Source organism: Ctenopharyngodon idella, chromosome 8 (assembly GCF_019924925.1).
Source record: "Ctenopharyngodon idella isolate HZGC_01 chromosome 8, HZGC01, whole genome shotgun sequence".
In the NCBI taxonomy this organism is placed as follows: Eukaryota; Metazoa; Chordata; class Actinopteri; order Cypriniformes; family Xenocyprididae; genus Ctenopharyngodon; species Ctenopharyngodon idella.
The window spans coordinates 22,494,841-22,508,539 of NC_067227.1; positions in this window are offsets into that span (position 1 = coordinate 22,494,841).

Consider the following 13,699-nt stretch of genomic DNA (forward strand, 5'->3'; position numbering starts at 1 on the left):
CCTGCTTGAATGTACATAAAATAAAGCATAAGTTTAGATGCTGCATCCTTCCAGATTTTAGTAAAGCTGTGTATACCTCACCACAGAAATGTTAGTAAACAAACTACTCTTGTATAATGTCCTGACATTTACAGGACAAATGTTAGAGTTTGCTGAAGATTAGTACATCAGCCTGAGAGATAATATCTAACCACTCTTGACATATAATCTTGGGTCAGGTAGTTTTTTTTTTATGCTTTTATTCAGCATCAGCAATATGACAGTAAAGGCATTTAAAATGTTGTAAAAGATTTCTGTCACGTTGTTCCTTTTGAACTTTCTATTCTTAAAAGAATCCTGAAAAAATCTATCAGTCTGGACAAAAATATTAACTGTTTTCATCCTTGATAATAATAAAAAATGTTTCTTAAGCACCAAATCAGCATATTAGAATGCTTTCTGAAGGATCATGTGACACCAAAGACTGAAGTAATGGCTGCTGAAAATGCATTACAGGAATAATGCAGTGAGTTTTAAGACAGATGATCGCTGCAGTATTCACTTGCAGACATTTGTGATTCATAGGTCTATTTCTCTTTTCACAATGGGCATATACCGTATCTTTTATGTTAAGAGTTAGGTCATTGCATTTCTTCGACATAGTTCTGTCAAAAGGTACTATATGTATGAATTTTCATGTATTAATCACTTTTTTTTTTATTGTGAACAGCTTGTATAGCAACTAAAAAATTGACACCTTCCCCAACCATTAGATGTAAAAAAAAACAAAAAAAAAACAACAACAAAAAAAACATAAAAGCCTAATAGCATTTGTTTTTACTTAGAAAATACACTAGAAAAGTGAATGTTGTAATGTTGGTTATGCATTATAGATGCACAACTGACTCATGTTTTGATCTTACTCCAGGTACAAAGGAAATATGTAGCTGAATTTGTGTTGTATTTTTATTTGACATTTTATGTATTTAAATTAAACGCAACTAGGATGTTTCCACAGATGCCATAGTTACAGTGAAGGTCATGAGTCAATAAATGCTAGCTTCTGCACAAATTTGATTTCTATACTTAGACCACAAGTCTGTGCGGTCTAACCAAAACCTTTACACATCAGTGAATCATCAGACATGATAGTATGTACGATATTAATGGTTAAAGTTTGCCACCCGCACCACCACCCACGATCATGTACAGTATGAGAGTCAAGTATACAGCATGCAGACACTCATTTTTTGTGCTATGTGAAAGTTGGATGGGATGTTTAGGTGTATCAATTACAGGGCACCTATTTTGGTCAAATGCACAAGCTGCTGTATTGAAAATGCTGTACATTCTTCAGATACTATTGTGTATCTGACATTTGCAAAAGCGAGAGCAGATCAGTTGGCGGCACCTGGGAGAATATACTTTCTGGACTTTATCATGACTCATCAGAGTGAGATATGTTAGCAGTAAGAGCAGCACAAGACCTGATCATATTACCTTGTTCAAATAGTAATGGCAGTGCAGCAACTGTAAAGACAGAGTGCTGTATCATAGCTGGACTGATCAAGAGATGAGTATAGAGATTCAGTTTATCAAATTCAAAGTTTTGTGATTCAATTTTGCTGAAATACCACTCTTCGGCCCTATCTCTTTCTTTGATGAACTTTATACATATGACTACATATGTTATGTACAATGTTAGCATGGAATTACCTGATGAAAAAGTACAAAAAATTAAAAGAAAAAGACTGGACATTGTTCCACCCCAAGATACTTCCTAATTTTCATCTTAATTTTAATTTTAAACAGAATCTTTAATATGACAAATGAAATGAATATGAAATGACTTTTAATATGACCAAAATTTAACATTACTTTTGAGCCGAGCAGCTGTATTAACAGAATTTCTTTAATGTGTACACTTCACATGTAAAACATTTATTTTGCATTTAGCAGATGCCATCATGATATCCAAGATTATCTACTAAAGGGGTGGATGATCATGATTTCACTTTTTTTAACTTTAGTTCGTGTGTAATGTTGCTGTTAGAGCATAAACAATGTCTGCAAAGTTACGACGCTCAAAGTTCAATACAAAGGGAGATATTTTCTTTTAAAGAATTCTCTGTTTAGGGACTACAACAAACGGCTGGTAGGGACTACAACAAGCTTCTTCCGGGGTTAGTGACATCACTAACCCTAAAATGTACATAAATCTTGCCCACGAGAACACGCAACAACGTGGGTGAGGCCATGTTGGGCTGTTTAAGAGAAGAGGAACAGTTGTTTAGATTTACATGACGGCACATGCTCGTTGATGAGTTGAATCAACTCCACAGCAACTACATAAATTTATCCACTAACCGTTCAGAAACGTCCAGATGCATTCTAAAAGTTGTAACTTCTTCCTGAGTCTCTCCATCAGTGTCCGACTCCGGTTTGAAGAATGTAAGATTGAACACCATTACTGACAATCGTCATTTTGGCTGCTTGTGAGATTCTCCAGCTTTGTTGTTGTTGAGCAACCGAAGTGCGAGCTGTTAAAGCTCCGCCCTCTGCTGGAGCGGAAGCTCATTTGCATTTAAAGGGACACACAAAAACGGCGTGTTTTTGCTCGCACCCAAATAGGGGCATATTTGACAAGCTATAATAAATTATCTGTGGGGTATTTTGACCTGAAACTTCACAGACACATTCTGGGGACACCAGAGACTTATATTACATCTTGTAAAAGGGGCATTATAGGACCTCTTTAAAGGGATAGTTCACCCAAAAATTAAAATTCTGTCATCATTTACACACCCTCAAATTGTTTCAAACCTGTATGAATTTCTTTCTTCTGCTGAACACAAAAGAAGATATTTTGATGAATGTCGGAAACCAAACAGTTGTTGGGCCCCAATGACTTCCTTTTTTTCTCCATACTATGGAAGTCAGTGGTGTCCATCAACTGACTGGAATAAAGAACCTTAATTTTTCAATAGTGTTGTAGGCATTCTTTCACCACTGTGAACACAAAACACACTTGTGTATATCTATATATAGTGCTGTCCACTAGGGGCATTAGACAGTAATTGAGAACATGTGAAATAATCAGTTATTTGTTGCACATATAACCAATGTTCTTTCATCTAGTTAGTGACCTGTGCTAGTGAGTAACACAATGGACTTTTTGAAGAGCAGCTAATAGGCCCTTTATGACATGGCACATGTTGACCTGCCCTAAGAACTGACAGATCAGTGGTCAAAGTCAGTGGAGGGTTAATGAGTAGGTTGAGGTTAAGTTTAGGGTTGATCTAAGGATTTGGTCAATCTGCCCCTTGAACACCTCATGCCATAAAGAGCTAATGCATCTATTAGCCCTTAGCCCAAGGGTTATTTGACCTGATCTTGTAGATGTCTAAGAAAAAGCCTGAAGGGAGAAAAAGCCATTTTTGCAGTGATCACAGAATGAGATAAAACAACAATGTTTTAGAAATACAATTCAACTGAAAATAAGAACATGACAGAATGTCTCAGAAATGCTAAGCCTGTATGTTTATAAGAGAGAGTGTGTATGTTGAGGAAGGGGTCTTTTCTGTGTCAGGGTTCCCCTTATCATCATGGTTTCCTGTGTGTGCTGAAATCAAGCAGCTTGCTATACCACATAGTATGTTTTCCAGGAAAATACAAACCTGTTAAATTCTCGTTTCTCACTGTGATCAGAAATGGCCCTGAGCTGAGAAATGAATCCACTACAGCCTGGGAAACCATGCAGCGATCAATATCTATTAGGGAATGGAAAAGTACAGACATTATCATCCCATTTGCCTGTAACAGTAAACGGCTGTAGGACATGCTTTGGAATCACAATACAAGAGTGAGATTAATGCAGTCATTATCACTTGTTAGATATTTTCTAATTTGCTGAATGCACATAAATGCATTCACATGATCCGGTCTAATGATCTTAGCAGATATGAATACATAAAATATCATGAAAGAGGCTTAAAATCTAGCAAAATATATTTATATCACTGGTTAAATTTATATTCCAAGCAACAAAGAAACAAAAAGCAGACACTTTTGTCACAAAATCAATGGAAAATGTTGGTAAGTAGACAATAATTATGATCATTAAAAAAAGGTGATGTTTTACTCTCAGAACACAATGTCTTTATGTGTTTCTCAGAAACAAAGCATGTTCTTTTTATTTTTACACTTATTGAAATATTATTAATTTGGGTATCTGCACAACAGGAAGGACATGATGCGCTTTTACATTCGGCTTTCATTCTATATGTGTTTTGCAGGTGGGTTAGAGTTGTTTAGATGTACTGACTGTTATATTCAAATGACATTATACTTCCCTTAGGTCAATGCCACCATTATCTGTGGTAAATATAAGGGATTATTACTGATGCTAATGTAATGATGTTTACCACTGATCATGGGGTTTCTTTATGGAAATACAATACACTCTTCTGGCTCCATAGTAACAAAACCCAACACCAACACAAGGGTTCCTCAGATGAACTCATTCTCAAATGACCATGCGCATGTTTTTGGAGAGCAAAGTCACACTGCACTCTTTTTGTCCCTTTCATAGTGACTCATCAGACAGTCAGCAGACTATTCGGATGTTTTAAAAGAACAATAACGTTACAACATGCAGTTGTCATATGCACCACGTTTTGTTTGAATGCATTACTTTGGTTGTAGTGATAAAATCTATGCATAATGCAGCTGTAGCAACAACGCTGTCCTCTTCTAAACAGAATTCAGTAAACAAAAGACGGCGTGGTTGTTGACTCTGAGTCATCCTTACTCCTACACAGGATGGAGGGTGGGGAAAGTACCCATCTTAGGGGATTCAAATGTCTATAACCTGTTGACCAAGCAGGGATCCAGTTGACATCTTTTGATTTACTCATGCAGAACTTAATCTGTATAAGGCTGGGGGACTTCAAACTTTTTTTAGGCCAATGACCCTTGGTGGATATAGTCATAGAATAAAGCCCTTAGTCACATACTATGTCAATTTAGTGTTGCAGTTTAAGCCTATAATGTGTATAGTTCCATATTAATCTAATGTTTACGGAATTTATGATGCCTCCATTGCAAATCATCATTAAAGTCCAACATAAATTTGAAAAAACCTGCACACTACTTAAACTTCAATCAATACGAAATTGTATTAGCTAGGGAAGGTTGACCGACCAAAAAAATGTTGCAAATAGAATTTCATAATGATGCAAGTTTGAGTAGTGTGAGGGATTTACACATTTTTTTCAACTTAATTCAATAGAAAAATTAGCTGAACTTAGGATAATATTTATTTTTGGTGGATATAGTCCACCAAATGTTTGCATGTTTAAATTTTGTCACCAACAGGACTTTCAGAACCTCTGTTGAAGGCAAATGGCACAAAGTATTAAATGTCATAGCATGAGAGACTCCCATGCTAAAGGAAACATATTTGCATATATATTTAGAAGCATATTTAAACTATTCCACTGGTATATTTGTGCATTACTGGCCCACATCAGCCCAACCTCCCACAAGCTGTCTCAGAGGAGCTGCTTTACAGCAACACTGCCCAGCATTTTCAACAATTTATGTAAGCTGTCTCTTCTACAGAGAAGGAAATTATCGACTTAGACATTAAGAGGAAGTGTGTGAATTGCTGGAAAGGATATCGGCTTCATGAAATGACACTATGATATGCACAAAATGTGTCATTTAATGGTAGTTGTGCAGCAAAAAAGATTATTTCCAGAATGCAAGTGATTTATATGGATTTCAAATGGTTCTCAAAAACATTTGTCAGCTGTCAGTTTTTGTCAAATTTCACCGTTTTGAACTGGGAAAAAACCTTTATCATTTACGTGATTCAATGTAATGCATATATTGTAGGTATTTGAATGTGACAAAACAGGAAACATTAACAAAGCCATTTTTCAGACATATAGGCATATGATTAGGAGTGATTGTGTGTGAAAATAAAAATAGCATTTGCAAATTAGTTCAAACGCAAAAAAAAAAATATCTAGTTCTTTTACTATTTTTCTTTTTGTTTCTTCAGTGTCCTGTATGGTATAGCAGGTTGGTCTTGGTATTTTTCCCTATCACATATTTTAGTAATCATTATTTGAATTATGTATTTAAAATAGATCGGACATTGCGTTACCATGGAAACAGTACTTCAAAACCTTTTAGCAGGCACAACTTTTGTGATATCAATTTCAAATTTGGAACACAACTTGATTTTTTTTTTTTTTTTTTTTTTTTTTTTTTGTAAAATATATGTTTTGTATAGAATAAAAACATTTTATACATTTGCCTTCCACTAAACTTAAACTTTATTTATTTAGAAGTAATTTGCTCTTCGTCGGAGTGATGAGATAGTTAGCAGATTATCATCACTCAATGGCTGGCTGTCTAAGTGGTGTCCACAAAATAATATAGGTTTCATAGATAATTGGAAAAGTTTTTGGGGCAGACCTGACCTGTTAAAAAGAGATGGTATTCATCCCTCCCGGGATGGTGCTGCTCTTCTCTCTAGTAATATGGCACATAGTCTTAGAACTGAAACATGACAAACTGGGGCCCAGGTCAGAAAGCAGACAGACTGGCTAAACCGACCGTCTGCTAGCTGCCTCACGTTACAGAAGTCAGAAAATTCAGATAACTCTCAACACATAGAAACTCTTACACCTAGATATTTTCAAATAGAGACTGTGTCTGTACCCCGAATTAGTAAAAACAAAAAACTTCCAAACCCATTGTGGTAAAAATTTAATTGATGTTCAACAAATAAAAAATAGAGATAATAATGCTAAACAAATGATAAAACTCGGGTTGTTAAATATTAGATCCCTTTCTTCAAAATCACTTATTGTTAATGATATTATCAAAGATAATAATCTAGATGTGCTGTGTTTGACAGAAACTTGGCTAAAACCGGACGATTACATTACTTTAAATGAGTCTAGTCCTCAAGGTTATGATTATCGACACAATGCCCGTCAGAAAGGCAAAGGGGGAGGTGTTGCTGTAATCTATAGTAATATTTACAGTATTAGTCAGAAGTCTTTCAAATATAATTCCTTCGAAACTATGGTACTTTACGTAACATTATGTAAGTTGACATTTGTGCTGGCTACTGTATACAGGCCACCAGGACACAATACAGACTTTATCAAAGAATTTGCTGACTTTCTATCAGAGTTAGTACTAGCTGCAGATAAAGTCCTTGTTGTTGGTGATTTTAATATTCATGTAGATAATAAAAAAGACGCATTAGGATTGGCATTTGCAGATATTCTAAACTCTATTGGTGTTAGACAACATGTGTCAGGACCCACTCATTGTCATAATCATACTTTAGATCTAATATTGTCACATGGAATCGATATTGATGCTGTTGAAATTCTGCAGCAGAGTGACGACATCTCAGATCATTATCTAGTCTTGTGTATACTACATTTAGTCAAGGCGGCTAAACTGCCTCCATGCCATAAATATGGTAGAACCATCACTTCTACCACTAAAGATTGCTTTATAAATAATCTTCCTGATCATTTTCATCGCCTTAGCATACCAGACAGCTTAGAAGACCTCGATGTTGCAACAGAAACTATTGCCTCTGTCTTTTCCAGCACATTAGACTCAGTTGCTCCTTTGCGTTTAAAAAAGATTAAGGAAATTAATCCAATGCCATGGTACAATGACCACACTCGGGCCCTAAAGTTAGCAGCCAGAAAAATGGAGCGCAGCTGGAAGAAATCAAAACTACAAGTATTTCATATTTCGTGGAGAGAGAGAATGATTGAGTACAGAAAGGCCTTAAAATCTGCTAGATCTGCCTATTTTTCAAAACTCTTAGAAGAAAATAAACACAACCCTAGGTATTTATTTGATACAGTAGCTAAATTAACAAGAAATAAAGCTTCAACTTCTGATGTTTCCAAAGAGCACAGCAGTAATGACTTTATGAACTTCTTTACTTGCAAGATTGATAATATTAGAGAAAAAATAATAACCATGCAACCGTCTACTACAGTATCGTGTCAGATAGTGCATTGTAGTGTCCCTGAGGAAAAATTCAATTCATTTACTGCTTTAGGAGAGGAAGAATTGTCTAAACTTGTTAAATCATCAAAATCAACAACATGTATGTTAGACCCTATACCGACTAAGCTATTGAAAGAAATGCTTCCAGAGGTCATAGACCCTCTTCTCAATATCGTCAATTCATCTTTATCATTAGGATACGTACCAAAAACTTTTAAGCTGGCTATTATTAAACCTCTTATTAAAAAACCACAACTTGATCCTAGAGAATTAGTCAATTACAGGCCGATCTCAAATCTCACTTTTCTGTCAAAAATACTAGAAAAGGCAGTATCATCACAGCTATGTTCCTTTTTAGAAAGAAATGGTATCTGTGAGGATTTCCAGTCAGGATTTAGACCATACCATAGTACTGAGACTGCTCTCATTAGAGTTACTAATGATTTGCTCTTATCATCAGATCGTGGTTGTATCTCTCTATTAGTGTTACTGGATCTTAGTGCAGCATTTGACACTATTGATCACAATATTCTTTAAAATAGACTCGAAAATTATGTTGGCATTAGTGGAATTGCATTGTCATGGTTCAAATCATACTTATCTGACCGTTATCAGTTTGTAGTAGTAAACGAAGACATGTCATATCGATCACAAGTTCAATATGGAGTACCACAAGGCTCAGTACTAGGACCGTTACTGTTCACTCTGTACATGCTACCCTTGGGAGATATCATTAGGAAGCATGGCGTTAGTTTTCACTGTTACGCTGATGATACTCAGCTCTATATTTCTTCGCGCCCTGACGAAACTTACCAATTCACAAAATTAACGGAGTGCATAGCTGATATAAAAAATTGGATGACCAGTAATTTCCTACTACTAAATTCAGAAAAAACAGAGATTCTAATTTTTGGACCAAAAACTTCTTCACCTAATAACCTAGAATATTGTCTAACACTTGATGGCTGCTCTGTTAAGTCTTCGTCGTCAGTTAGGAACCTGGGTGTGCTCTTTGATACCAATCTTTCATTTGAAGGCCATGTTACTAGCATCTGTAAAACCGCATTCTTCCATCTTAAAAATATATCTAAACTACGACATATGCTCTCAATGAAAAATGCAGAACAGTTAGTTCATGCGTTCATGACCTCAAGGCTAGATTACTGTAACGCTCTACTGGGTGGTTGTTCTGCTCGCCTGATAAATAAACTACAGCTCGTACAAAATGCAGCAGCTAGAGTTCTTACTAGAACCAGGAAGTATGACCATATTAGCCCAGTTCTGTCAACACTGCATTGGCTTCCTGTTAAACATCGTATAGATTTTAAAATCTTGCTAATTACTTACAAAGCACTAAATGGTTTAGCTCCCCAGTACCTGAGCGAGCTCCTAATTCATTATAGTCCTTCACGTCTATTGCGATCTCAGAATTCAGGCCAGCTGATAATACCTAGAATATCAAAATCAACTGCAGGTGGTAGATCCTTCTCCTATTTGGCACCTAAACTCTGGAACAATCTTCCTAGCATTGTTCGGGAAGCAGACACACTCTGTCAGTTTAAATCTAGACTAAAAACGCATCTCTTTAACCTGGCATACACATAACACATTACCAATTTATATTTCCAAATCCGTTAAAGGATTATTAGGCTGCATAAATTAGGTCAGCCGGAACCGGGAACACTTCCTATAACACCAGATGTACTCGTTACATCAGAAGAAGAATGGCATCTACGCTAATATTAGTCTTTCTGTTTATCCCGAGGTTCGCCGTAGTCAACCGGATCCGGGCCGTATCCAGGTGAGACCAAGGACCTGCACCTTGACACGACCACAACGCAGCCCTGAAGTATCAGCAGAGATTGAGTCAACTAGATCATCCCCTGTGAAGGCCTCATCGACACGACAGCCACGACACAGTTCCTCAACAACCGTCCATACCGGCGTGATGAATACGATCCTCAATTGGATGGAACTGAAATAAATACTTTTAATGTTGCGATCCTATTGGACTTATGATAGCAACCTGAATTGTAACAAAGCACTGTTGGCCAGAGGAGAACTGGCACCCCGACTAAGCCTGGTTTCTCCCAAGGTTTTTTTCCTCCATTTTAACACCAATTTGCCACTTGTCTGCCACCTGATGTCACCTGATGGAGTTTGGGTTCCTTGCCGCTGTCGCCTCTGGCTTGCTTAGTTGGGGACACTTGACTTGACATTTTGATATTCAACAGTGCTTTGATCTGCCTGCATTGACACTATTCTTTAAGAGCTGCTGTGCAGCCAAACAATGTACCAGTTATCAATGTAAAGCTGCTTTGACACAATCTACATTGTAAAAAGCGCTATATAAATAAAGGTGACTTGACTTGACTTGACTTTATTTATTTATTTGCATTTTATTTATTTATTTATTTTTTGCATTAACTTCTGCAATCCTTTAAAACTTTTTAAATACTTTTATTCCTTTAAATAAAAAGAGAGAAAACATTTTTTTTTTTTTTTGTTCAAGGCATGGTTTTGGCCTTGCTCATTAATTTTTTTTTCTTCAGTGTATGATTTTTTTTGCACTGTATCTGTATGAATAACAAAATATGATCCCCTCACTAAAATAACTTGAAGAGTAACAAAGCATATTTCGATGATATAATCTTGCAGTGCAAGTAAATGATGTTATACGGCAGTGTAAAATCCAGAACTTCAGAAATGAGTACTGTAGCACTGATATGGTTATCTTTTGTCACCAAAGTTGTGGGATGACTTGTGCTCAGCTTTGGCCATGCTTACAGCACCTGGTGATCATGTGGGCTGGGATGTGTTTGGGCATGTGGTGCTTACAAAGACAACAGCAGCTCATCTCCCCCTTACAGCAGATGAATCATTTATGACTCATTCTGACTCATACCGAGAGTGTCTGTCTAGCACCCTCTACTGGGGGTGATGAGAACCAGCATATGGGCTGATAACAAATGAAGCTCAAACATTTGAAAGTGTTTTTCTCTCTTATCATCAACTTATGATGCTGTTCTCTCTCTCACTCTAACTTTCATAAACTTGAAATATAGTATGCTGTGGATTGTTTTGAAAGGTAAATGCATTAACACTGCACTGACTGCATGAAACATGGGAATGTGGTGCCATCTAGTGAAATAACTGTCATGTGATGCAACTCTGCAAACTATGACATGATTTGAATTATTTATGAATATGGTTTTTATGTGAGCAGGTTTTCAAGGGCATTAAGAGTTTCAGCCGTGCCAAATAATTTCACTGGAAAGCAGTTACTGTTCAGATAAAGATGAAGCATTCCCGTTTATGTGGAGTTCTTCCTGAAGGCTGGTGTATCATTTGACCATTCACATGCTTTCCCAGCAGCCCCCATTTATCACCCTGCCCACAGTCTGAAGTGCCTGGATGTTCACTCAGCTTCCTGTTTCCCGGCAACAAGCATCTCAGTTCTGAGCCTCCACCTTTCTGCCTCCAGGAATGTTTCTTCTTTTTTTCCTCCGGAACATATTACATAATGAAATATGCTGATTTACTAATTCATATGCCTCAAGTGTTTTATGCATTGCTGCTTGCCTTACTACCAGGACTTTTATTGGATCATGCCATGATTAAGACATTTAACAGATTAGTCCAAAACTATGGTGAAAAAAACATCAACAAAACCCTTAAGCAAAATGTATGAAATTTATAACATGGTGTGGAAAGTATGCCCTGCATAATATGTATTTATGTGGCCATGAAAAAATGCATATTTGTGATAAGAGAAAACTAAATAAAATAAAATAAAAAAACCTCAATGAAACCATATCCTTACTCAAGCAGAATGCATGAAATTCATAACCTAGTGAGGAAATATGTGATGCCCTGAATAACATGTAGCCTATTTAAGGGGCAATGAAAAAAAAACTTAATGCATATTTTACAGTCCAGAAAGGTTCTGCTTCAATATCCAATGGGATAATAATAACGTTTTTGCTTGCTTTCACATGAATACAATAAAAAGTACAAATAGAAATGTGCACTATGTGGTAATGAATATCAGCCTCCATGGGGCAGCACCGAGACTGAATTTGGTGAGGTGATTTTAGCAAGACAGATCCACGAGATCACGTCGGAAGTGTAGCATAAGAAGGATGACAATCGTCTATGTTTTGAGAAAAGACTCTTTAGATTGTCGCTCGTATCGAGCGCTAAATGAATTCAACGGCATTTGTCAGTTTAAATATACATGTTATAACTAATCTAATTTTTTTCTTGAAATAAATATATTTAAATTTAATGTAAAATACATAAATAGTGTTCCGTATTAATATAGGCCTAGATATATCACGGCATTTTTAGTCACGCATTTAATGTAATGTTTCTGCTACTATCAGTAGCCTACTTTTTGCACCCACATGGGCATGAGTTGTTTTTCTACCATGACGTTACACTAAAATGCGTCAATAACTGAAAATGACGTCTAATGGTCGTGCACGCCTTATTATCATGTGATAAGTTATATTAACCAGCAGATGTCGCTGCAGTAATATCTGTTGGGATAGGCCTATTCTTTCACGCCATTTAGAAATTTATTGGAGGCATTTATTCTATAGGCCTAACACGTTTCCAGCCGTTAGATCTGCATGTTTGTTACCCTTAAAGGATTAGTTCACTTCAGAATTAAAATTTCCTGATAATTTACTCACCCCCATGTCATCCAAGATTTTCATGTCTTTCTTTCTTTAGTCGAAAAGAAATTAATATTTTTGAGGAAAACATTCTGGATTTTTTTCCATATAGTGGACTTTTAATAGTTACCAACGGGCTGAAGGTCCAAATTGCAGTTTCAATGCAATTTCAAAGGACTCTAAACGATCCCAGCCAAGAAGTAAGGGTCTTAGCTAGCGAAATTATGTCATTTTCTAAAAAAAAATATACAAATTTATATACTTTTTAGCCACAAATGCTCGTTTTGCACTAGCTCTGCGACGCGCATTACGTAATCACGTTGGAAAGGTCACGCGGTAGGCGGAAGTATCAACCCAGAAGCAGGGTAGGGTAGGATGAAAAACTCCTTATCATTTTCTCCTCCAACTTCAAAATCGTCCGACATTGTTGTTTTAACTTTTTTAGTAAAGGGCATTTGACTTAGTCTTTGAGTTGTAAACACAGGTTTGGTACTTCCGCCTACGTCTTGTGTGACCTTTCCAACGTGACTGCGTAATGAGTAAAGTCGTGGACGCACATCAAGCTAGTGCAAGACGAGCATTTGTGGTTAAAAAGTATATAAATTTTATTCGCTAGATAAGACCCTTATTCCTCGGCTGGGATTGTGTAGTAGAACCCTTTGAAACTACAATTTGGACCTTCAAATCGTTAGTAGCCTAACCCTTGAAGTCCACTATATGGAGAAAAATCCTCAAAAACATCTTGGATGACATGGGGGTGAGTAAATTATCAGGAAATTTTAGTTCTGAACTAATTCTTTAAACAAACGGTAAGACACACTTAAGCGTCTTTAAAAGTCTGTTTTATCAAGCTTATTGCCTACCAATTTTCATGCTTGGTAAAGGCAGCAGTCAGCCATAGAAAACAAAATCATTAAAAAGATCATCAATGAAAAAATAACTGCTGTCTATATATATATATATATTTTTTAAATGTAATTGTC